General features: G+C 40.6%; 2 protein-coding genes across 7 annotated transcripts in view; one reads left to right on the top strand and one right to left on the bottom strand.

Moving 5' to 3' along the window:
• LOC136864094 (transmembrane ascorbate-dependent reductase CYB561) overlaps positions 1 to 27253 on the top strand; it is a 403629-nt gene that overhangs the window by 56365 nt on the left and 320011 nt on the right. The window lies entirely within an intron of this gene.
• Fer3 (48 related 3) overlaps positions 1 to 27253 on the bottom strand; it is a 128097-nt gene that overhangs the window by 2417 nt on the left and 98427 nt on the right. The gene's annotated exons all lie outside the window — the stretch shown is intronic.

Below are 27253 nucleotides of genomic sequence, written 5' to 3'. Positions count from 1 at the left end.
GTCAACCGCCTCTCTTGCTACATTATTTTCCTCACATCTTCAATGTTTTCCTCAGTCACTGATTCAGACGGTCGCCCAGAACGAGGATCGTCTTCAACCCCAAAATTTCCCCTCTGGAACTCTTTGTACCCGCGGAAAAATTGTTGTCCGATGTGGACAGTCTTTCCTCAGCACAGGAGTCATTTCCTCCAGGCACTGGTCAACAGTTAATCCACGAGCAAAATTGTAGCGGATAATTGTGCGATATTCACCTTTAGACCACACTGACATCTTAACTTGCTTTCAATCCCACTGCTTGGTAACAACTGGTGTGAAGGTCGCGCCTTGCTGTCTTCTAGACCGGTTTTCACCCCTCTTTTCATCCCTCACCATAACAGGGGTGTCCAGACAACCGATTTTGCGTATTTCAAAACTTTCCTAGTGCCCTTTGTACGAATTCCCGTACGCTAATTACAAATTTTAGACTACGCTAAACGTAGTTTGAAATAAAACGATAAAGATCTCTCCTGCACTGAAAAAAATAATAATAATAATAATAATAAAGGAACACAAACAGAAACTTCGTTAGAAACGCTAATATCGGCATCAAGTTCACTGAAAATGAATCTAAACTCGAAGCATATTCAAGGTGGTGGTGGTGGTGGTGATTATTGTTTTAAGAGGAGGTACAGCTGGGCAACCAACCTCTATTAATGCCAAGCAGAGAAAAAATTGGAGGTATCCGACACTTCGAGCAATGAAGATATCGGCCAAAGAAATGCGTGAAAATATGACTCCCTAGGCGTCGGATGCCCTAATACCTTCGGGATCGGAAAAGAACAAGGGTTGGTCAAGGGATGTCGGATAGCACAGGTGAAAGTGAGGAGCTTGGCGCAAGTAAGTGGAAACAATGCCAGGACTCAACTACGGACCCATGGTCGCCAATTCATACTCCCCAAGTTGAGTCACTGGGGACCCTTTTAGTCGCCTCTTACGACAGGCAGGGATACCGTGGGTGTTATTCTACCACCCCTAAATACTTAAGATGCTTATTCAAGAGGCCTCTCTCGCGCTTAACTCGAAATGAACTAAAGTACAAACTAAAACGACATGAAAAAGTCGAATGCAGCATTTACTTAGTTGATGTGCGTAGTTTATTAATCTTTGATTAATGTTGGTTGAGTTACTGTGAGTAAAAAGAACAGCATCAACATTGTCTGGGTACCATGCATTGAGAATGGAGGCCACTGAATTGAAATTTCTCTCTGAAGCTGAACTTGACGCTTGCATGCTTTTTGGGGAGCTGTTGAAGGTTTGGATAGTTTTGTCCATTTGTCCTTCAATAAGATTCTTCAATTGCACAATTTTGTTTTAAATATCTTTCCAGGTCATCTGTTGAAATAGGACCCACCTGCAACGTCAGCTCACGAAGCAAACTTAATTCATTATTTTGGCAGATTATGGCTTAGTCGTGGAGTTTGATGACCCGGGAAGATTGGAATGTTCGTCATTCATACACGCCATGTTCAGATCGTTCAGTACACAAAATTAACGTCTTTACCATCATTGTCAACTACAGGCGTGAATACCGACTAAATACGACTTTTGATGTTCGGATCCGGTTCAGAAGTCTTGTCCGGTTTCTAGTTATTCCTTCACTTCAAGCTTTCTTGCCAAGGTTTTTTTTTCTTTTGAAGCCACAGTCCGCAATTCATTTCCGAAAACAGTATAGACGGGGAAGTCAAACAGAAAACCACAGCAAATGTGATCATCTCCACACGTCCGCAATGCAACTTGCTCCGCGAACACGCAGTACAGCCGTTACCACCAGTGGGTGGGGGACTCAGACGAAGAATACACCCACGGTATCCCCTGCCTGTCGTAAGAGACGACTAAAAGGGCAACACCCCTGGGGACGAAGATGTAGAATACACCCCCGGTATCCCTTGTCTGTCGTAAGAGGCGACTAAAAGTTACGACCTAGGCGGGAACATGGATTGTGGTTTGGTATAATGTATTGGATCTCCTGTGGATGAGAGGGGTTGAATACATTCACAGGTAATCCCTGCCTGTCGTAGTAGGCGACTAAAAGGGTCATGTGGCCATCGGTCCCATTTATTTATTTATTTATTTATTTATTTATTTATTTATTTATTTATTTATTTATTTATTTATTTATTTATTTATTTATTTATTTATTTATTTATTTATTTATTTATTTATTTTGAGGTTGAGGGTTAGTTGTAGACAGATTCAAAATTTTTGATGTGCGTGCTGCTCGGAGATGAGCATCCGCCTGATAACACAGGTCCCCGCACAGCCGAATGCCAGAAGGTCATATTCTTATTGTCTTTATTTTATTCTTTCTCTATATTATTACTCTGAACACGCTATGGGGTAAATGCTGTTGCCGGTGATTGGAGGAAGGGAGTCCTAGTGGTCATTGTCTCAGTCACCGCGTATTAGGCATCGTCCAACATCGGATCTCGGGCAATGCCTGCTACGACCAGCTGGGTATTGCCTTGGCTGCTTGGTTCGGCTGCAGAGGCCCCTGATCGGAGTGGGTGGCATTCGGAGAGGATGACTTCGGGACATAGCTTCGAAACGTCTTCAGCCTGCCCAAGGTGGTCCCCCACCTAAGTCTTTAACATTTGGTTCCTTGGTGGCTTCAACCCCCTGGGAACAAGCGCAACATGAAAGAATGGGATCCAGCTTCCCTAGGTAACTGGTTGCTACCAGAACTGATGGGAGTGACTTCAAGCTGGTAAAGTCTGTTTTGTTAAGTAGGCACATAGGTGTCTACGGCGAACTGGAATATCTGAAAGAAATGCCCAACGGTAGTTTGTTTGTTTGTTTGTTTGTTTGTTTGTTTGCCGTGCAAGCTGATCGATTGCTCAAGTGTGACCACTTTAGTGATATTCCCGTCAAAGCGGAGGAGCGCAAGACCTTGAATCTGGTTTGTGGAGTTATCTTCCACCGCTATGTCATCTTGAACACTGAGGATGAGTTGATGGAAAACATGAAGCACCGTGGCGTGACACATGTCCGGCGGCGTATTACGCGCAAATTCAACGGCGAAGACGTTGCCACGCGTGCGTTCATTGCCTCCTTCAAATTGTCAGTGTTGCCAGAAAAAGTCAAGGGAACAACCTATCGCTGCGATGTGAGGCCGTACATCCCGCCTCAAATGCGCTGTTATCAATGCCAGAAGTTCGGGCATATGGTATCTCGTTGCTCGAATTCGTCTGTGTGTAGTATACGTGGCAGAAGAGCTCACGGCGCGGAAGAGTGCACAACTCCTTACAGGTGCACTAACTGCCCTGGTCTTCATTTACCCCGAGATCGGAATTGTCCGATATATCTCTGTGAGAAGAAGATTCAGGAGATCAAGACCCTGAATGGCCTTTCCTACCAGGAAGCGCGCCGTAAATTCAATTCTATGAATGAACCCGCCAAGACGCTAGGCTACACGAAGATAGCACAGAATATTCTAGGTTCGTTTACATCTTCTCAAACTGTTACGATCGCTGCGCTGCTCCCGCGAGCAAAGCCGCAGAGAGTAAAAGCTCGAAGGTGGGGACCACATCACCTACGACCACAAATAAGACTCTGCCGACTGGGAATGCTAAGCCGGTGCAGCAAGGGGGGAGGCCAAGTACCACCTCCCTACCAAGAGGTTGGCGAAAGCCGTGCCCAAACCGGCGGAGGCGGCATCGTCGACCAGGGCTGGGAAAATATCTCCGAGCCCGTCTAAACAAGAAAAGAAGCCGGAGAAGTGGAGCGCCCTTGCCAGACGCTCCCGCACTTCTCATGCGGACAAGAAAACATTCCCTCCATATAGAGGGTATGAATCAGCGCCAGCAGGTACGCCTGCTCCCAAACCTGAGCGCTCCCCTCGTAGGATTAAATCCCGCCCCCAAAAACGTCGAGTTTCTGGGGGTCAGTCCCAGCGTCTGTTGATGACGAGATGGACGTCGAGATGTCATCTACATCTACGGATGTAGATGTTGATATTGATAGTGTTCAGGTTTAAGAGCATCTTGTCGCTTATAACCTAACACTCTTCTCTTTTAGTCCACTCTATGGCACTATTACAGAGGAATTGTAACGGTTGTGACAGGCATTTTGCTGAACTGCGCCAGCTCATTAGTGAGTTCGCGGTGAGTATAGTCTGTATTCAGGAAACTAACCTCAGACCAGGTAATCATACGCTCTTGAGAAATTTCAGACTATACTCGACAAAACGATATTATGCTCACCGGGAGTCCGGTGGCGTGGGTATTTTTATTCGTTCTGATACAGCGAAGAGGTTCCACTAAGAACCCCACTGGAAGCGGTTGCGGTGCGGGTACCGCTGCCTGTCATAACAACAGTCTGTAATGTTTATTTTCCACCAGGCCAGCCTCTTAATGTAAATGATGTCACTGATCTTATAGATCAGCTTCCACCTCCCTTCCTCTTATTAGGAGATTTTAACTCCCATCACTCCATATGGGGCTCTGAAAAGCCTTGCCCCAGGGGAAGGGAATTGGAAAAGTTAGTAAAAGAGCTGGATTTATGTATTTTGAGCACGGGTGAAGCAACTCATTTCAGTGAACGTTACGGCACACACTCTCGCATAGAGGTAAGTCGATGCAGCCGAACGTTGGTTCCGCTGTTTCGGTGGAATACACACGATGATCTCTGTTACAGTGAACATTTTCCCATTGTTCATACTTCGCTGAAACAAAATCCGTCGGAGCTCCTCCTGGATGGATTCTTAAACATGCTGATTGGACAAAGTTCTTATCACTAGCTGTTTTTAACGAGGTGACCAGGCAGAGTCTAGACGGCGATATCAATTACATAGCACAAGTTATTCTTGCTGTTGCTGAGGAGTCCATTGCATCTTTTTCAGGGACTTCTCGCCGAAAACGCGTGTCTTGGTGTAACGAAACTGCAGCAGCTATCAAAGAACGTCGTCGCGCTCATAAACGCTATCGTAGGCAGCGTACTGTGGCCAATTTGGTACCATTTAAGAAACTCCGTGCTAAGGCGCGAGTTCTTATTCGACAGAGTAAGAAAGCTTCGTGGGAGAGATATGTGTCGTCTATTTCGACGTATTTCGGGTATCCAAGGTGTATCTTCTTTGCCGAAAATGTCCATTCCAGGCAGTATCGTTACTGAACCGCTCTCGATTGCTAACCATCTAGCGAGTCACTTTGCGGATGTGTCTGGCTCCGGGAATTACCATCGCGATTTCCTTGCTCTGAAGTGGGAGGCAGAACGCCATCACCTTGGTTTTTCCACTCAAGCTTCAGAGGACTATAACGTACCCTTTACGGAGTGGGAACTCCGCAGCGCCTTGGCGCTTTGCAACGGTACGTCTCCTGGACCATACAATGTCCATAACCACCCGTTAGTGGGTAAAGTCAGTTATATCTCCTTCGTGTGTTCAACCGAATCTGGATAGAGGGTGAGTTTCCGTCTCATTGGCGAGAGGGCATAGTCATTCCTGTCCTCAAGCCTGACTAAAATCCTAAGTATGCAGGATGTTACAGACCTATTTGTCTTACTGTTTGTGTAAGTTTTTTGAGAGGATGGTAAATCGTCAACTTGTGTGGTGTCTGGAGAAACAAGAACTTTTGTCCGAGTACCAGTGTGGTTTTCGAGCCGCTTGCTTGACCATAAACCACTTGGTACGCCTGGAGAGTTATATCCAGGATGCATTTCTTCGCAAACAGCACTTGGTGGCTGTTTTCTTTGACTTAGGAAAGGCCTATGACACCACATGGCGACATGGTATCCTTTCAGTCCTGCATCAATGGAGACTCCGAGGTAACTTACCGGTATTTATTGCGAATTGTTTATCCCTCCGTCTATTCCGTGTCCAAGTAGGGAGGGCATATTCGCAATACCACGTTCAAGGAAATGCAGTCCCACAGGGATCGGTTCTTAGTGTCACTCTGTTCGCGATTGCCATAAACTGTATTATCGCTGCTGCTGGGTCAGCATTAATACCGTCGCTATATGTGGACGATTTTGCTCTGCATTATAGCTCGCATAATATGACGGTCGCAGAGCGACAATTAGAGCAAGCTATTACGAGAGTGGAACAGTGGACTTTAGAACATGGCTTTCGGTTTTCAACCGCCAAAACCTCTGTTGTACACTTTTGCCGGAAGCGTACGCTTCACTCGCATCCTGAGCTTTATTTAGGAAATGTCGCTGTTCCCGTAGTTTGACACAGATTTCTTGGGCTCCTTTTCCATAGCAACTTGTCGTGGGAGCCACATGTGCGGCAGTTAAAAGTGCAATGTACTAAGAATTTGAATATTTTGAAGTTGCTTAGCAATACTACTTGGGGGAAGACCGCACGGTGCTCCCACGATTTTATAATTCACGTATTTTATCCATGTTAGACTACTGCAGTGCAGCATATGGATCAGCAAGACAAAGCGTCCTGGCGAAACTGAATAGGGTCCACCGCAGCGGAGTTAGGTTGGCAACGGGAACTTTTCGTACAAGCCCTATTGGTAGCCTGCTCGCTGAATCTGGCGTCCTGCCTTTACACCTTAGGCGCCAGCAAATACTTCTGCACTATGCTGAAAATTTGCGGTAGATGCCACTTCACCCAAGCTCTCCTTGCGTATTCCGCAATGGAAACCGTCGTCTGTACGCTGCTTATCCTCGAGCAACGCGGTCGGTTGGAATACGCTTCAGGGTGTCCACCCGTATGGAAAACCTGGGAAACAGGGAAATGTCAGGGAATTCGATAAATAATGGGAAAACCTGGAAATGTCAGGGAATTCAGGAAAAATCTGGAAATTCGTTCTTCTGCCAGATTAAATTGACATACCGTATTTATCCATGTAATAGAAACACATTTTTGAGTTTTTATAACATTAATCTAGGGCATGTCTTTTATGCCAGGAATAAATTGTAATGAAAAGTTACTAAAGTGTAATCTCGAATGTGAAGTAACCAATAATATCAATAGCTATATGATTGATCGATCGAATTTTCAATGTTGATCCGTTGAGCGCAATTTCGAAACCTGGCTGACAATCGTATTGTCTACATCACCATGTGGTTTAGCTACCTCACTCCGTGTGTGTGGTATAGGTTTAATAGTGTTCAGTGTAGATGTAATTTTATTTACATCCATGTGTTGGTTAGTATATAGTTAGTCTGTGTATCATACCTCAGTATAGTTCGTGAAAGACAAGTGGCAATAATGTGACTCGGCAAAAATTGGCACCGTGGCCTCGATCAGCCATATAACATCCTTCCTATGCCAGTCATTAGCCGCAAATTATTTATTTATTTTATTCTTAATAATAATGTACTTATTCTTGTTTTAGTGTCGGATATTGTTAGGAAGTGTGCATGCACTATCTTAGAAGGATTTGCAAATTTGTTTTCGCATGTGATTTTCGTAGTATGGTATTGCATGTTACAAGGGCTGTGTGCTGCAGTTACATTGCATCAGCTGTTATTGAAGCAGTAGAGTGCTGGCAGCATAGATAAGGCAATGCTGATATGTTTTGCGAACTGACAGTTAAGAAGAATTGTAGGACTATTTAAAATATTTTTACAATATCCTTATCTTACTTCTTTTTTCAGCTAACAGTATCATCAAAACCAAGGAAAACTTTGTTTAATGAAAGGTGGCTGCTTGATGATACTTTCAGAACATGGTTGAAACCCATACCTCAAGACAAATTTTCAGCATATTGAATAATATGTAAAACATTATTTTCTCGTAGCAACATGGGGAAGCAGGCGTTAAAAAGTCACATGGGAGGAAAGAAGCATGCCAGTAGTGTCAAGTTCAGCCAGTTCTCGTCATCCCTTTCAAGTTATTTTAAAAAAGGAACATTCGAATAGTGAAGTAACAAAAGACTTAAACTCAGTAGATAATACCTGCGCACAAGTTTCCCTCTGCCTGCCACAGCTGCCACAACAAACTCTATCACATATGACTCCACATCTTCTTCTTCTTCCTTTTCCTTTTCCATTACAGAAGGTTCACCAGAGATGGGATGTCTACAGACTTATCTTTCAAGAGAGCAAGTAACCAAAGCTGAGATTATATGGTGCATGCATACTGTCATCCAACACCATTTTCTACGTGCCAGTGAAGCTAGTGTACGTTTGTTTCCAGTAATGTTTCCAGACTCTGAAACAGCTTTGAAAGTTCAACTGCACAGAACAAAAGTTGCGTATACAATCACTCATGGTATAGCTCTCTATTTCCATAAACAAGTTCTTGAGATGGGTAGTAAGTGCACACATTTCACCGTTGGGTTTGACAAGTCACTGAATAAAGTTTATCATATGGGCCAAATGGATCTTGTAGTTCATTGTTTCAATCTTGATACACTTCTTATTTTGATTCCATGTTTCTTGGTCATTCTACCTCCTCAGATTTGTTAAATGGTTTTTGGCAAGCACAGCAAAGACTCTATCTAAAAAAAACTTACAAATTTCAGTGGATGGTCCAAATGTTAATAAAAAGTTCCTTCAAGATTTTGGTAATTTATTAAATGATGGTCTAGATGCTCCTATTTTGTTGAACATTGGATCTTGTGGCTTGTATACTGTGCACAATTCATATAAAATGGCGGTAAAAGAAACCTAGTGGAATATTGCAGAGTTTCTTCGTGCTCTTCACTTCTTGCTTTGCTACGCTCCTGCATGTCGTGTTGATTACACATTATTCAGGTTCAAACGTATTTCCTTCAAAATATTGTGCTATAAGATGGCTTGAAAATTTTCAAGTCATTGAACATGCTATAGAAATCCTACCTAATGTCGAAAAATATGTGGAAGGAACAGAGACAAGAAAATCCCAAGCTGTAATAGCTTCAAAATAGTATCAACTTTACTTAAAGATAAGCTTCTTAAGGCCAAGTTGTCATTTTTATTATCACTTGTTGGAGATTTGGAACCATTCCTAAAAGTTTCAGACCTATCTTCCATTTGCAGCACTCCTTTATGAATCATTGATGATAAATGTCATGACAAGGTTTATTAAGTCTGAGTCACTGCAGTCTTCAGAAAATGTCCTAAAACAAATTTAGACAGTAAAGAAAATCTTCTGTCTGCATCTAAAATTGACATAGGTTATGCTGCTAAAGCAGCACTTCATGGCACTCCTGGATTAAATGATAGAGATATATTAGTGTTTTGCACAGATTGTCTAAGAGGAATGGTAGCTTTGTGCAAGAAGTTACTGGAAAGGTCACCGCTGGCATATAGTCATCATCATCTGCAGTTTCCAGCTGTTGGCCGGGTCTGCTCACCACTGACATATAAACTGACTAAATTAATTTCTTGTTTCAATCCAAGTGTAGCCAAGTAGCCTCTAAGCAGCAGACTGCTAAGGATAGCTTGAAATGCCTTTGTTGAAAACAAATGGATCTCGGGTAATGAAGCCGGTCATGTACAAAGGAAGTTCACTTCTGGTTGTGAGAATGATACTTTGAAAGAAGTGAAATCTTTGTATTCTGAAGAGGAGAGGTTAGATCACCTTTGGCTTCGCACTGTTTTTCCAACAGTAAATTTGAAAACAGAAAAGTTGGCTTCATTCTTCAAAATGATACTAACATTGTTTTATGGAAATACTTCACTTGAACGTGGTTTTCCTGTTAATAAAGAAATTATAGTAGAGAGCATGCTACAAGTATCCCTTTTAGCACAAAGAATAATATATGATGCTATCCCAAACCCTGGTGGAATTGAAAAGGTCTCCATTAATACGAACATGCTCCATGCTGCAAGGAGTGCTCATGCTTTCTATGTTCAAAACCTAAAGGAGAAACGCGAAGCATTGGAAGTAGAAGATTCTTTGCAAAAAAATAAGAGAAAGGCCGCTTTGTTGCTGAAAGAATTAGAAGCAGTAATGGTAATACAGTACTTTTTTTAAAACTTAAAGTGAATTTAATTAGACAAAATTAAACTTCCAAGTTTTGAAATTTAATATGCATATTAATTGCTCATTTATTTTTTTGGATGTTAAGTTTTTAAAATGTATTTTAATATTACTGATACTTCCTTTATAATTTTGTTTTTTGTCATTGTGTGTCAGGGGAAAAACTGGTTTTTATGACTGGAAAACAGGGAAATGTCAGGGAATTTTAAAATCTGGATTTGGTGGACACCCTGCGCTTGGATAGCAGTAACAGACTGTTTGATGAACCTTCGGTTCCCTGCCGTATCAGACAACCAAGTGGGGTACCTCCGTGGATATTACGACGACCTGAAATAATCCTAGATCTGCACGCTGGCTCGAAGGAAAACACGGACTATTCGATTTATCGGAGGCTCTTCCTGTCCGTTGTTGGCCGGTATCCAGGTTCAGTCGTCGTTTACACGGATGGTTAGAGGGCAGAAACGAAAGTGGGCTGTGCGTTCGTTGTCGATAGTGATAGGTTATTTTTGCTCTCCCGGAAACCTGTAGTGTGTACACAGCAGAGCTCCATGCTGTCTGTGATGCTCTGCGGTACGCACTGTCCAATGAGCGCCGACATTTTCTGGTCTGTACTGATTCCTTGAGCTCGGTACGGTCTATTGATACCTGTTGTCCTCGGCACCCTCTGGTGCAGCGGATCTAGGACGTGCTGGCTGGGTGTTCGGATGCCGGCACCAGAATCACGTTTATGTGGCTCCCGAGCCACATGGGTGTAGAGGGAAACTAGTTAGCTGATAAGGCTGCTAAGGAGGCAGTTACATTGCCCCCGTTGCCTTACAAGGTTCCAGCAAGTGATATTCGCTCTCGGCTGAGACATTTGGCTATGTCCCATTGGGAGGTGGAGTGTCAGGCCACTCCACTTCCAAATAAGCTGAGAGCGATAAAAGGAACAACAGGCTTCTCGGTGGGAAGCAGTGGTATTATGTTTTCTTCTGATCGGCCACGGTATAGTAACGCACTCCTATTTACTGAAAGGAGAACCCCCTCCGGTGTGTGCTTGCGGCGATCATCTTACCTGGTACACATCCTTACGGAGTGCGTGGACTTGGTCGATCTGCACCATAGTCTAAAACTCCCGAGTATCATCTTTCTCATCATACGACATGACGAACAGTCAGCAGACCTCGTCATCCATTTTATGAGGGATAATGGTTTGTTTTATCGTATATAAACGTAGTGTTTTGTATTAGTCTCTGTATTGTTGTTTACTACGTTTTATTACTTTGACTCTGTTTTAGTTTGTGCTTGTATATTTTAATGTATTTTTAAAATAGTAATTTGCATGGTATATTGTATAATTTTAAGGCAATGTCTTATTCTGTCATAACCTATCATCTTTCATTTTACCGAAAATAAGGCTTTGTGAATTAGATCCTCTGATTATTTTAAATTCACCATCATTATTCCTCTTCATTTATTTTAAATTCTAGTCAGTGGATACATTTTAAAATTTTAATTATCATATCATGTTGTACATCTCGTACCATTAAGGGCCGATTACCCTAGGTGTTAGGCCCCTTTAAACAACAAGCATCATCATCAGTACAGCAGTTAGCTCATACAAGGTCAGTCTAAGGTCAAGACACGAATGTTACTTATGGAGCCGCCATGTTGAGTCTTTAAGTGAGTGTAACCAAAGGCAAGTGTATTCGAATTTAGAGGATTTAGGTACCAAACACTGGAATAAAAACAATTAAACAACTATTTCTCCTGTAGAATTTAATTGGGCATCTATTGTTCGTGTATAGGTAACTGTATAACTCATAAATGACATGAGTACATTAATTAATAGAACGAAAATTTAATATTTTTTTTTTAGAAACACGAATTAGCAGAAGCGCTCATGTATCCTCTTTCTCTTCTGTATTACTTGGTCTTATTGTGTTTCTAATCAATATGATCTTGTCTAAATACTTAATCTCATTGACGGAATCATAGAAATCTGTACTGTACCACTGTTGTATTATGAATACATCAAATATTGGACTTAAATTACTTAAAGACAGTTGGTTTAAATTACCTTCACCATTTCCTTTATCAAGAAAGTAGTTACCGGTATTGCGTTTCTGAGAGATTACTTCGGCATGTTGACAGACATTGAATGCCTTTTGAGTTGAGTGCATTAAATGATGTTCACTAACTGTTGTTATCCATTCACGTGGTAAATTATTTGGGTTCTGAGGCAAAAACACTCTTCTCGTATATAACAAGAGTGATGGTCTTAGCTACTCTAACTAGTTTATGGATAACCCATTCAGCTCAGTAGTACAAAGTGGTGGTGGTGATTGTTTTAAGAGGAGGTTCAAATGGGCAACTATCCGCTATTAACACTAATCAGAAGGAAAAATCTGTAGGGATCCGGCATTTCGAAAGGTGGGAGTTATAGGCCAAAGAAAGAAAAAGGCCACGAAGTTCGTGAAAATGAAAGACTCCCAAGGCTTCGACTGCTCTAATACCGTCGGTGTCGGACGGGAACAAGAGTTGGCCAAGGGAGGTCGGATACGACACAGAAAGTGAGGAGCCTGGCACAAGTAAGTGGAAAGAATGCCAAGACTCAGCTAAGGGCCCCGTGATCGCTAACCCACGCTCCCAAGTTGAGTGTCTCTGGGGCCCCTTCAGTCGCCTCTTACGACAGGAAGGGGATACCGTGGATGTATTCTACCGTCCCCACAAAATGGTTCAAAGCAGACGTCTGTAATATGGTTATACAACATAATTTGAAAACCGGTGATAATTTGTAGGGATACAGTCTTCACATGGAAAAAAAAACGTGGTAATACTCATCAGCATCATCATCATCACAATCATAAGAAGAAGACCGAGCAAGTCGCAGTGCGGTTTGGATCACGTAGCTATCAACTTGCATTCGGGAGATAGTGGGTTCGTACCCAACTGTTGGCAGCCTTGAACATGGTTTTCCGTGGTTTCTCCATTGTTCACACCAGGCAAATGCTAGGGCTGTTCCTTAATTATGAGGCCACGGTCGCTTCCTTCCCACTTTTAGCCCTTTCCTATCTCATCGTCATCATGAGACCTATCTGTGTCGGTGCGACGTCAAGCAGACTGTAAAAAAAGAAAAAGTATAGGCCTACTTAGGCATTATGTGAAGATTGGGCTACGTTTATAACTCGAATCGCATGTGTCACTGTTGTAGGAGTGGTATAATATTTGCGGTAGATAACTGCGAACCTGTTTGTATTGGCTTTCATAGTCTTTACCCCCGTGAGTGGGGTTGGTAGAATAACACCCACATTATCCCATTGCCTGTCGTAAGAGGTGACTGAAAGGAAGCCCCAGGGTCTCTTAACTTAGAAGCCCGGATTGGCGACTACGGGGTCCTTAACCCGAGTCCTGGATTTTTTCTGTCACTTCGCCTACTTGTGCCAGGATCCTTACTTTATTTTTTCCTAAACGGCCTCCCTTGTGCAGTTAACTCGAAAAAGAAAACACGAATAATAGGCTATTATTATAATGTTCCTATTACCTTTGCTGCTTCGTTAAAAAAATATTTTTCTTGAAACTTTCCTATAACATTTGAAAGACGTGGGTGGACTAGAAACATTTTTGGGAAGGAATTCCTCTTGAGTGTTTCCCTCCTTCTACATTTCATCTGTTCAAACTGCGATTCTTCAAAATGGTATGAGAAGACAATACATAACAGAACACACAAATACAAAAATCGTTCATATAAACATATAATTCTTCAGGCATAATTCCATTGTAATAACTTCCTAAATTCGAACAAGACGGAATTACGTTGTATAAGTGGTTTGCCATTTACCTCGCCTGTAATTGTTCACCGTATCCAGTGAGCTCACCATTGCTTATCACTGGAAAGCAAACACACTAATCCCGCCAGTTGATTTATTCTGACAATTTGCTGTAGTGCGATACCCCATTTCCCTTAAAAATGCATATATATAATATATATTTTCACATTATCACATCAGGCGCGTCCCCATCATAACGATGCTTAAGACTCAATATTGCCGCCACCGCAAAGTATTGTGGTAGCGTGGCCAGACATTCCTATACTGACCTTGAGCTCATAGCACTACCACAGCGCTGCCCTTTGCTCACCGCGTACTAACGTCATAGGCTCCGTGCGTATAGCAATGTGCTGCTGCGGGTGGAAATTACGAGAACTACTTAGGGGCACTTTCATCAACAGCTGACCATAAGAAGCTGGAATATGTGTGATGTTTACATACATATATTCAATCATTTTACAGTGGCCCTCGGTCGCTGTATCCCTTTCTATGTTTTTGTCTAAAGCCATTATTAGAATCTAAGACCACATTCACTATGTGTTGATCCGGTCATGTTTGTGATGTAGATAGCCGCCGTGATGGATCACACTGGCGTGAAGAGTAGAATCTTGTGTCCCTGTACATTCTCTATCCCAAGTTTTGTTTTGTTTTTGACAGCTAATTTCTTGTCTTCGCCCCCCACCCCCCACCCCTTTTACAATTAATATGTCATCCTTCATAGTTTTGGCTTTACTCGATAAAACGACTAGTGGCTGGGTATAACACGAAAGCGGAACCCAATAAATAAATTAAGGAGAATAAGTATAAGAAGAAGAAGAAGAAGAAGAAGAAGAATCATTTTACAATGCTGTCTTCAGATGATTAGCCTATTTTTTAATGTCATAACGTTCGGGCAGTATTATATGCTTGTTGTTGGCTGCATTAATATATACTGTGATACAAAGATTTTCTTCACGACCTCATGAAATGCATTTGAAAAGACGGTGGATCATAGCAGTAAATCGTAGGAAGTAATTAGGGATTTACGCATTTTAATTCATACAAAATAACTGTTTACAACATGTAGTTTAACCATTTTACAAATAGGTGAAAAATTAGAAACAAATTATTATAGCAATGTTATATTTGCAAAGCAAGCTGCAGTAGGTCATCTTTTTTAGAGCACACACATTGTATTGTACTGCCATAGTCTTAATTATAGCCAGTAGAATAATAATATACCGTACTGTACTATACACCAAAGTATAAAATTTTATAGCATTCCGTTACAACCTAACGAAATTTGATTTGGAAAGGCAGTGGGCAAATATAATTACACAAATAGGCCTCCGTTACTCAATATCAATAGCTCACAGAAATACCATATTTTATGTCCGTAAATTCATGTCCTCGTCCCGAGGTGGTGCATTTCTTTTCAAGCACACCCCTAATGGAAATTTGCTGCATGCACCGTTTTAATCACATTCTGGCAGTGTCAGGATTCAAGCCCGGGCCCCCGAGGAAGGCAGCTAGTGGCGCCAACAGTTATGTTACAGAGGTGGATTTGATAATATTATAAACACAGACACACGATATAAATAATCACTCAATGGCGACTTTAAGTGATTCTGAACTTTTCTTCTCGTGCATAATTTTTGATAGTGTACATGCGGTTTCAATATCAGGAATTTCAATAGGTCCAACAACAAACCTGAGCCTTTTTATAGGAAGAAATTCCTCTATTCTCTTCCCCCGGTTGTAGTTCTCTTTCCCTATGTTTGAGATGCGAGGTCGAGACCATTCACACGGTCGATCAGTACGCGAGGTGATATGTTCTGAGCAAAATGCACAAACAGTAGCTGAAATATGGTTACATTTCATGGAAACAATTATTCGCCTTCATGAAATACAGATTGATACCAACGTCTTCCTTAGAAAACATGGTTATGTTTAAAATGAATTAAAATTTAAAATTAATCGCTTCCCTAGCAGCATTAACCTACGCTAACATGGTATCGTATTAGAAATAGACCAAGTATATTTTTCTGAAGACAGCATTGTTGAATGTGTATATGAACAATAATCTCGTTATCATCACTACTAATACATAAATTACTACGTTGCCTCTATCGTGAAATGGTATGGCATCTAGTAAATCAATGTTTCTTTCTGATCACATTTGCAGTTATTGCTCTGTTGCTATTTCCTCCGAACGGTTTTTTGTTGTTAATATATTACATGATCACTTTCTGCAAGTTTGGAATGATGTGGCCAATTGTTGTTGCATAAAACACTCTGAAATCGCACTGTTGTTATTTAGTCGGCTATGGCAGCACGCGGTGAGACGACAGGTGATACGTGCGCGGTGAAACGCATTTACTTACAATGTTCGCCACTCGCAGCGCAGCGGTGCATTTCTCCCATTAGCGCCAAGGTCTGTCTAGGGAGGTCAAGTCACGAATGCTTCTTATGGAGCCGACATATTGGGTCTTTAAGCGAGCGTAACCAAAGGCAAGTGTATTCGAATTTAGAGGATTTCTGTGCCGTACATTGAAATAAAAACAAAATACCAACTATTTTTCATAAAGAATTTAATTAGGCATCTACTGTTCATATATAGCCTATATAACTGTAACTGTATAACACTCAAATGATATGAATACATTCACTGCTATTTGAATAGGCTGATAATTAACAGAGCCTGATTTTTTTTTTACGAAACAAGTATCAACAGAAAAGCTCACGTCCTACTCTGTTACTTCCTTACAACTTTGTTTTACTGTGTTTCTTATTAATATCATCTGTCAAATACGTAATCTTATTGACATAAACATAGAAATCTGTATAGTACCTGTCATATTATGATTACCGGTACATGAAATACTGAACTTGAAGTACTGTACTTAAAGTACTAAAAGACAGTTGTAATAAATTACCTTCAGCGTTTTCTTTATTAAGAAAGTAATTACCGATACTGCGTTTCTAAAAGGTTACTCCAGTATGTTGACAAGCCTGAATGCCTCTTGAGTTGAGTGCATTAAATTATGTATGGTAACTGTTGTTATCCATTCTTGTGGTATTTCTTTGGGTTCTAAGGCAAAAATACTCTGCACATGTGCAACAAGAGTGATGTTCTTAGCTACTCTTAACTAGTTTATTGATAACCCATGCAGCTATATAGTACAAAGTGGTGGTGGTGGTGATTAGTGTTTATAGAGGAAGTACAACTGGGCAACCATCCTCTATAAACACTAATCAGAAGAAAACAAATGGAAGGGGTCCAGCACTTCGAAAAATGGAGGTATCGGCAAAATAAAGATGAAGGCCACAAAGTGCGTGGAAATGAAAAACTTCCTAGGCCTCGAATGCGCTAATGCCGTCGCAGTCGGAAAAAAACAAGTGTTGACCAGGGAAGGTCGGATGGGGTAGAATAAATGAGAGCCTAACACAAGTGAAAGCAATGTAAAGACTCAGCTAAGGGCCTCGTACTCACAACCCAAATTGATTTCCCCCTGTGGGCGGGGGCAACAGAATAACACCGACGGTATCCTCTGCCTGTCATAAGATGTGACTGAAAGGGGCGTCAGGAGCTCCTAACTAGGGAGCAAGGGTTGGCGAGCACGGGGCTCTTAACTGAGTCCTAACATGCATGCATATAATAATAATAATAATAATAATACTTTTTGCTAGTTGCTTTACGTCGCACCAACACAGATAGGTCTTCTGGCGACGATGGGATAGGAAAGGACTAGGAGTTGGAAGGAAGAGGCCGTGGCCTTAATTAAGGTACAGCCCCAGCATTTCCATGGTGTGAAAATGGGAAACCACGGAAAACCATCTTCAGGGCTGCCAACAGTGGGATTCGAACCCACTATCTCCCGGATGCAAGCTCACAGCCGCGTGCCCCTGACCGCACGGCCAACTCGCCCGGTAATAATAATAATAATAATAATAATAATAATAATAATAATAATAATAATAATAATAATGGTTAAGAAAATTAAAGCCATTGGTAGACAAGATTCCATAAGAAATAGAAATTCAGCCACTATTAAGTTGAGTTAACCTAGGTTAGGCTATTTTAGGGATTATATTAGGACATTATGTTAGGCTACGGTACATTAAATTACAGTAGTTGGTTAGTGCGAGTGTTGTGATTTTTAAGTACTTGTCCAGCCATATAAGGTACTCCATAGAGTATTTAAGATGAATGAAATATAGCTGTAAATAATAAATACAGTACCGTATAAGACTGCTATTCACAATTGTTGTTGTAATGATGGCAAGCTGGACACAAATGGTTGGTTTGAAGTGATAGGCCAGCGAAATTAACCAATTACGGTTAAAATTCCTGACCTTGTCGGGAATCGAACCCGTGACCTCTGTGACCAAAGGCCAGCACGCTAACCATTTAGCCATGGAGCCGGACACATGAAAAGGAAATTTTCATAAACATCAGTACTACTATTACACATTTCCTGTTACTTTTCTTGCTTGTTTTGAAAAACAATTCTCTTTCTTTGGGAGGTTTCCTATAATATGTCTAAGACTTGGGTGGATTAGGGACGTTGAAAATTTTTGGAATGGAATTCCACTTGAGTAGTTCACGTTCATCTGCCCCCTTTAGTTCAAATTGCGATTCTTCAAAATTATGCTAGAAGAAAACACATAAAAAGACCTATAAATATAAAACATTGTTCATATAAACATATTATTATTCAGGAATAATACGAATGTATAACTTCACTAACCGCGCACAAGACGGAATTATCTGTAGATTGACATTTGTCATACAGTTTTGTACCCACTGAGCTCTCCTTTGCTTATCTCTCAGGAAGCGAAACACTAATTCCGTCAGTTGTCTTATTTTGACAATTTGATGCGACCCAGTATCCCATTTTCCTTCAAAATACAAGTAATAACTCACATCATTACATCGGGCACGCCCACATAACAACGATATTTAAGACCCAATATGGCAGCCACCGCAAAGGATTGTGGTAGCGTGACCAGACCTCCCTAGACAGACCTTGATTAGCGCACGGAGCCTATAGCGCTGCCCAGCCTGACCCATGCGATGACATCACGGGGTTCTTATGTTCGAGCCTTCTAAACCCATTGCCGTCTCTTGCCGAAGCAACTCATGGACTGGACCGCTGTACAGGACTCTGATGATATCATCAATCGTGACCCTCTTCTGAGCCTGAGGGCAAACATACTTGTCACAAAATAGGATCGGAAAGCCTGGGTTCTATCACCGATTATGGTAACTGCTAAAAATAGTTCCATTTCTTCCCCGGTGAATTCTTCTACGCACATTCCAAGTAATCGCTGGAATTATTCCTTATTTCTACATCTCATTCAACCTATCACAACTCTGGACAATTACACATATTTTACAAACATCACACCAACAGCTGTTCAGAAACTTTCCCTTTCCCCTCTTGCAGTAATTACGAGTTGGATTCTGAGGTTTAGGGCCCTAACTGTGAACCACTGCATAGCGTTGCCATGGAAGATTACTCACCCGGTCATTCGCAACGTGTATGTGCATCATTCTGCTTTTCGTATCCTACACCGAATACAACATAACGTGAATCAAATTGAATCAAAAGGTGAAATAAATGTAGTATTCTAGTCCGCATCCTGAGAATGACTTTTTAAATAGTAGCAATTCAACTAAATTTTAATTCCAGTTATCTTATGAACGAAGACAAAGTAAACAGAAAGTGAATAATAAGATACAGCGCCAAAGAAATGGCATATGGTACACTCTATATTTCAGATTTCAAATATGTATTACGAGTACTCTTGTATAATTTATAATAACTCAACCTAAGTGCGAAACAAAGACTAACAAGGTGTTTGAATAACACGGTAAAATAAAGTGTAGCGGACTTGAGAAATTCAAATAATAATAATAATAATAATAATAATAATAATAATAATAATAATAATGACACCTGGACTGAGTAGCTCAGACGGTGGAATGCTGGCCTTCTGAGCTCATTCCGATCGTTTTTAAGGCGCTCAAATGCGTCAGCCTCGTGTCGATAGATTTGCTGACACGTAAAAGAACTTAAAAAACCATACCCCGTCGGGCAAGAGATCCGAAGGGCCTTGGCCTGCCAAGCGTCCGCTGCTTATCCCGAAGGCCTACAAATTACGAGGTGTCGTGTGGTCAGTACGACGATCCCTCTCGGCCGTTATTCTTGGCTTTCTAGATCGGAGCCGCTATCTCACCGTCAGATAGCTCCTCAGTTGTAGTCGCGTAGGCTGAGTGGACTTCGAACCAGCCCTCAGATCCAGGTAAAAATCCCTGACCTGGCCGGGAATAGGACCCGGGTCCTCCGGGTAAGAGGCAGGCATGCTAATCCTACACCGTGGGGCCGGCATAAAGAACTTCTGCGGGACAAAATGCCGGAACCCCGCCATCTTCGTAAACTAAAAGAGGTTAGGGGAATGGAAAACCAGTAACATTATTAATAATAATGTTGCCAATGGTACACCTAAGGATTGGTCGGGTAAGAGACGTGGCAGGTAGGGGAAGCAGGGTCATGTTGCAATAATAATTTGAATTTATATTATTATGATAATACTTATTCATATTGAAATTCAAAGCTATCGGGAGATACTTTATATTTGTATCTATCAAAAACGTAATTTTAAAAATAATTTGAAAATAGTAATGTGTCTCAAAATGACAATTGAAAACAGCCATTCCGGGTAAAGTGGGAATTCTACTGAAAAAAAAAATTTGTTTTTAAATATGTTCTATTTTCATGCAGTGAGTAGATAAAACTTCTAACTTAAGCATTCTGCTTAGATATTTTGAAAAATAATATATTTCGTATGTTTTATTGCTAAAAGATTGAGCTGGTTTCAGTTGGTAGTATATGGCCAGTTTTATTCACTGAAGTTGGCAGCACTTATTTACATGCAATTCAACTGGTAACTCCATTTTCAGGAAGTTTACTGCTGATTTTATGTTTTGAGACTCTACACACTGAATTTCAGAGACCAAGGTGAGGAAATTTATTAATTAAATATAAACCAGTAGTCACATGTACATGGTCAGATGAATAAAAAAAGAAGAAACTTTTTTAAATACATAATTGATCTAAATTCGTTTTTGTCAAAGGTAGAAAATGTTGACATTCTATTAAAATACTTGCACCCTACCATTTTAAAGATAATATCTAAGTTTAAATAAGAATAAAATAGGCGTCACGGATGTTATATGTCTATCACCACTGATACTTTTAGGTTAAGGCTGTCTAACTTTATGAACTATAGTACATGTTACACAATCTATAACTCGGATAATGACAGATTTACCGTATATTACTGATGTGTAGAATTTGATTTTATTAAGACAAAGAGTAACATGAAGTGAATTTTCTTTATTCCATCTATAATTTATTTTTTGTTATGATGAAATGTCCTTAATGGTAGGTAAACAGAAACATAAAATAACCTATAATTTAGTCTAAGCTCATGTTTCTTCTTGTTGTAGATTATGCCACCTGTAAAGTCTGCTCCCAGAATGGCAAAAAGGAGAGCTAAAATTAAATCTGAAAATCCAGAGAGATGGGCTGCATATTTGGAGAAGGATACAGAAAGGAATAGGTTAAAAAAGGCTTGAAGAAAAAACATGTGAAAAAGACAGAAACCTTTTGAATTTGAGGGGAGAAAAGACTAGATTGAGAGTGGAGAAGGAAAAAAGCAGAAGCAATAAAGAACAATACATCTCTAAACCCTTCAGCTTTGGGCTCATATTCAACAAGCACACTTCGAAAAGCTGTCCACAAAGCACGTAAGGCTTTGCCATTCAGCCCTTCAAAAACAGGCTGTTGTCAGGCAACTTTTAAAAGAAGCTTTTCCGAAGTCCGACATCCAAGTTACAAAAGTTACAGTATCTCGCAGGGGACGATCATACTCAAAAGAAGATTTGGAAACAGTGGAATCATTTTTTGAAAATGATGACATCAGCTGGCAAATATCTGGCAAAAGAGACTGCATTGCAGTAAAAGATGAAGTCACGGAGAAGAAGGAGAAAAGACAGAAAAGCTTCCTTGTAATGAATGTTGCAGAAGCTTACCAAAGATTCTACGATATACATCCAGAAGTAAGGATATATCTTTCAAAATTCTTTGAAACGCGTCAGAGAAACGGCCACTGTTACAGAAAATGTGCTGCAATATTTGTGAAGAGCGTTGATGTAAAATGTCTGATGGTAACTGACTGACTTTTGAAAGGAAGTTAAATGGAAACAGTGGATCAAGACCAATGGACAGCTAGTTTTTGAAGAGGGAACAACAAATCTAGAGGAGCTGGTTACAGAAATAAATACCTCTCTTCCAAAATTCAAGGCGCATATGTACGTGAAGAATGAGGACAGGAAGAATAATTTGAAGAGGTGTGAAGCAGTGATGCAGGTGGACTCTGCCGAGAATTACAGTGCTGTTTCGCAAGATAAAGTGCAGTCAGCTAACTGGCAACACCCTCAAGTTTCAATTTTCACCTGTTGCTTGCGGTCTGACAAGAGAACAATTTCTTATGTGGTTGTAAGTGATGATCTGAGTCATTCTAGACAGTCAGTTTGGACTTTCATTAAGACAATAGTGTCTCATCTTCAGAGCAGGTACTCGGATGCCCCTTTATGCAATCTGATTATATTTTCAGGTAACTGTTCTTCCCAATTTAGGAGCAAGTATACAGCTTTCAGTATGTGCCATTTGCCTGATTTCAACGTGGAAACTGTAGAGTGGAACTATTTTCCAACTGACCGTGGCAAAGGAGCAGTAGATGCCATTGGCGGGCAAGTTAAACGAATGTTCTGGTCAGCAGTAAAATCACGAGGTTGTTCCGTTCAAAATACTGAAGAATTCTTCAAAGTCCCTGAAGCTCAATGTAAATCAACTGAGGTTCTTTTTGTTACCAAGAAAGAGATAGAAGAGACTTCAATTTTCTTGAACAAACGATGGGAGTACGTCCGAACGACACCAGGAATACGAGAAATATATAATATCAAGATAATTGATGATGTACGTGCAGCTGTTAGCTTGACATCAAGTACAAGTTGCCTTTCCAGAAATAGTGCCACAAAGTATGAACAGTAAATTGCGGTGGCGTGATGTGTATTAATCTGATTCTGGCAGTAGATATGAATCGTGTTCTGATTATGAAGTTGATGATACATCTGTTGAAAACAACATAAATGAACTTGGGCATAATTCGAAATGAAATGGCGTATGACTTTTAGTGCCGGAAGTGTCTGAATTTACGATTTCAGAAGCAAAGTCTGCTTGTAGGAGTAGTATTTTTAAGAAAAGTCTTATTCATGTTATAATTACAAATTGGATAATGACCACACATTACCCTTTTCTTCAATCCGTGGTTTCCTCCATCCAATAAATAAAATTGTTCGCTCTGATTCCTAATAAGAGGCCTGATAATGTATTACTGCATAACTGTTAATTATACAATGTAACCTTATTAATATATCATGTCAGATGTAACATCCGTGACAAATTCCATGTAACATCCGTGACATGAATAAAGCAGTTATGAAATCAATCCTTTTTCAATTTGTTTAAATTAATATATCAAAATTAGAACCTGTAAAGCTTGTAGGTTAATACAATGTATGTAAAATGAATGTTGTCTAAGGCAGTAATCTGAATTTTTAACATTTTTTCAGTTTCCGGGATAGGAATACATTTTACTCAACATTGTTTCTTCTGTAGGGAGTTCATTAGCATTTACTGCGTTTCATGTTTAAGAAGTTCGCAAAATGCCTTTATATTTTAATGTTAAGGGCTTTAAATGTAAAAATGTAACATCAGTGACAAATGGAATGGCTGAAAGGTAACAGTGCATGTAAGATGGCGAAACACAAAGTCTGAGTCTTCATTGTTAGAACATTGTACACAGATATAGTATGGATGCGATAGTACCAATGCGACAACTGTTTAACTTCACACACTGGATTCATTCCTCTCCTTTTTATACACGTACCCGCAATTCAGAAAATGACAGTTGTCTTCTTCTGAACAGGAGTCCACAAATCTTGCTTTTACTGTTAAACTAGTGATGGGCAATGCTCTCGCTCGAGACTGACGTCGCAGATCTCGAGACTCTCGCGAGAATCTCGATACCGATCCTCCTGTAGTGCACGCTGTGTGACGTACCAGTAACTACAATACGACTGTAAACTTGATAGTATATCATTGGCAGTTATTCAGTGAAATAACGTTCTCATATAAAAACGTGTGAGCCAATACATTTTGTCAAAAGCCTGAAGTAGTGCTTGTTCAACTATGAACCCCTTAATACCATTAACGAAAGTGAAAACCGAATGTCAGTATCTTAAATTGCTCACGGCTCATTTGAGGTGGACATCTTAGCTAAATAACCCTGCATAATTTGTGAATAAATGTAGATAGGATGTACACCTACCTGGATACTAGAGTCGTGCATTATTCGAACTTGAGACGGGGAAGATGTGCTTTGCTACGTATGCAACCCCCATTGCACATGAGTGGAACGTGTAATCTATAATGCCCGACTTTGCTCCAGTTCTTTCAGCAGGGGTGATGGGCAACGCTCTCGAGACCGATTCTCGTGTGCTGCGAGCTGTGCGACGCGACGTCCTAGTAACTACGAATGTAAGCTTGATAGTTATCATCAGCAGTTCTCATATGGAAACGTGTGTGACGATAAATTTTGTCAAAAGCATAGGAAATCAATGCATGTTGAACTATGAGCTTCTTAATACCATTAACGAAATTGAAGACAATGCCAGTATCTTAAACTGTTCACGAGTTATTTCAGGTGGACTTCTTAGCTGAATAACCGGTATAATTTGTTTATAACAGTTATTAGGATGTAAACCTACCTGAATGGCTCACAATCGTTGTCGGCAGGGTAGCTTCTTGTGATTCAGACCGGGCCGGAGGTGTTCTGTGACTATTCCTCTTCATTTATATTATGTGTTTTTAAGTGTCGGATCATCCCTGAAGTATTTCTGCCGACGTATTTTCTTTGGAATAAACAACACAGCGGGCTGTGCTATGTGGCATCTCTTCAAAATAACCGACATCCACAACTTACGTTGCATTTCTGACATCGTCTACAAGTTGTCGCGTACAATTAGACACAATTACACATTGCACTGTCATTTTTTAAATGACATTATTTCTGGGCGTCGACCTAAAGAGATTTTTTTGACCCTACTTGCACCATGTGATATGAACCTGCGTGTAATTGGAATGGAGGAAATGTAGAGTACTGAATGTGAGGAAAGGAGCGTTAAGGACGACACAATCACCCAGTCCCCAAGCCAGGGATATTAATCATTTACAATCAAAAACCCTGACCCAGCCGGGAATCGAACCCGGGGCCGTCGGGTGACAGGCGGACGCGTTGCCCCCTACACCGCGGGGCCGGAGTACACTGTCATATACCGAAGTACCTAATTATTATTATTAACAAATATATCGCAAATGGGGAAATATCCCGGTGGCAATGGTCACTTACAGTAGTGTAATAATAACCAGAATAGTGATGTAGGCAATTTTTATTTCGTAAACAGGACCATTAGGGATTGGAATAAATTACCTGCAGCAGTCTTTGATAGATTCTCTTCCAGTATCAAATCGTTTAAGATGATGATTTGTAAAAGTAAAAGCAAAGTCATCTCCATACAGGCCACGAAGGCCTTTGGAGGAGTGGAAGGTAAAGGCTTCGACTATCCGTAACCTCGGCACTTGATGGGGTTGAGTGGTTAGTTCTACGCCCGGCCGCCTTTGCCACCAGGAATTAACCTGGTACTCAGTTTTGGTGTAGGTTGAGTGAACTTCAGGGCCATGTGCACCTCCGGAAATGGAAATCTCGGTTCTTAAATGTTACAACTTACTGACGGGGATTCGAACCACGTCCTTACCGCCTCGGCCAGTCATCCCCTAAGATGATGATTAGTGCTAGTGTAAAATGAAAAGTAAAAGCTGTAAACGATGGTCACTGAATTTGTGATTTTCTGCTGGATTTAGTATATTAAACTAGTAGTATTTCTTCTAACATCTTCTCTCCATGGAACTGCTTGTTGTACTCTTGTTGTAGTTGTTGGGTAGTTATGTTTCAACTTTAATATCACTTAATAAGCTAGTAGGAAGTTCAACCTAGAGTATTGTAAGCCATAGTGTTAAGTAATGGAAATACTTAAGTTGTGTGTGAATTTATGTATAATGATGCTGGATTTAGAAAGTTAAACTAGTAGTATTTCTTGCCATATTTTCTTTCGTTGATGTTATAGTTGTAGGGTAATGATGGTTTAACTTCACTTTATTGTCACTTGTAATGTTAAGCTAGTAGAAATTTCAACCTATAGTATTGTAAGCGATATTGTTAAGCACTGGAAATGCTGAATGTGTTTATGATGGTGCTGGATTTAGAACGTTAAATTAGTATTGATTCTTGTAATATTTCCTTTCCACGGAATTGCTAAATACTGAATTTGTTTATGATGATGCTGGATTTAGAATGTTAAATTAGTAGTACTTCTTGTAATATTTCCTTTCCATGGAATTGCTTGTTGTACTCTTGTTGTTGGGTAATTATGCTAACTTTACATATGACACGTATACTCTATAACATTGTAAGGAATTATTTCCTTCGTCACCAAAATATCGGTAAACACAAGCAGTGGTCATAATGTGATATTGAATGTGGGGTCTGATAACGATGTACACCTATCTGTCGAAAGAACTGGAGCAAACTGAAGCATTTTAGATTACACATTCCACTCCTTCGTAATGGTGGTTGCTGATGCAGCAAGGCGCATCTTACCTCGTCTCTAGTTCGAATAATGCACGCCTCTAGTATCCAGGTACGTGTACCTACAGAAGCCGTCAGGTTCTGCACTTAAACCACTCATTCGTGTACCTACCAGGCATACAATGCCAGAATGCGTATCCTTTATGTTATACTGCGTCAAAATAGACCTCGGTAGAAGTGAACGCCCTAAACGCTTGTTAACACGTATTTACGAAATGGAGAAGGCCCGTGGTTGGCTGTTCGCATACTCGGCACACGCAACATTCAGCTCCGAGTATCTGTAGGCCTACGACACGCTGCTCGCCGCACAATGCGGGGACAACGCTCTCGAGATCTCTCGAAATTTCTCGCGAGAAATAGTGTCTGCGCTAGTCTCGATAAATCTCTAGACCTAGTCTCAGACTGCCCATCACTACGTTAAACACAGTTTTTCTTTTCGATAAGCCAGAGTTTGCCACATGGTTATTTTATGGTGATTTTTTTCTAATTGAAGTATTACCGTCTCTTTTATTATCAAGAATGAGTTTTGCAGTCCTCTCCATCACGTCCAATCGTCTCACACCTTTTATTGTTTACCGCATATGCACAACTATATAAATAGCTTTTAAATTTTATATTACCTAGCTATCAAGAAGTGCGATTAAGCTAAGCTTTTAGTTTCAGGTGACTGTTGATACCGTGATCATTGCCACGGTACCTCCAGTTTTGCGTGGAATCCGAACAACAGGGACGA

Source organism: Anabrus simplex, chromosome 2 (genome assembly GCF_040414725.1).
Source record: "Anabrus simplex isolate iqAnaSimp1 chromosome 2, ASM4041472v1, whole genome shotgun sequence".
In the NCBI taxonomy this organism is placed as follows: Eukaryota; Metazoa; Arthropoda; class Insecta; order Orthoptera; family Tettigoniidae; genus Anabrus; species Anabrus simplex.
This window is presented reverse-complemented; position numbering and strand designations above follow the sequence as displayed.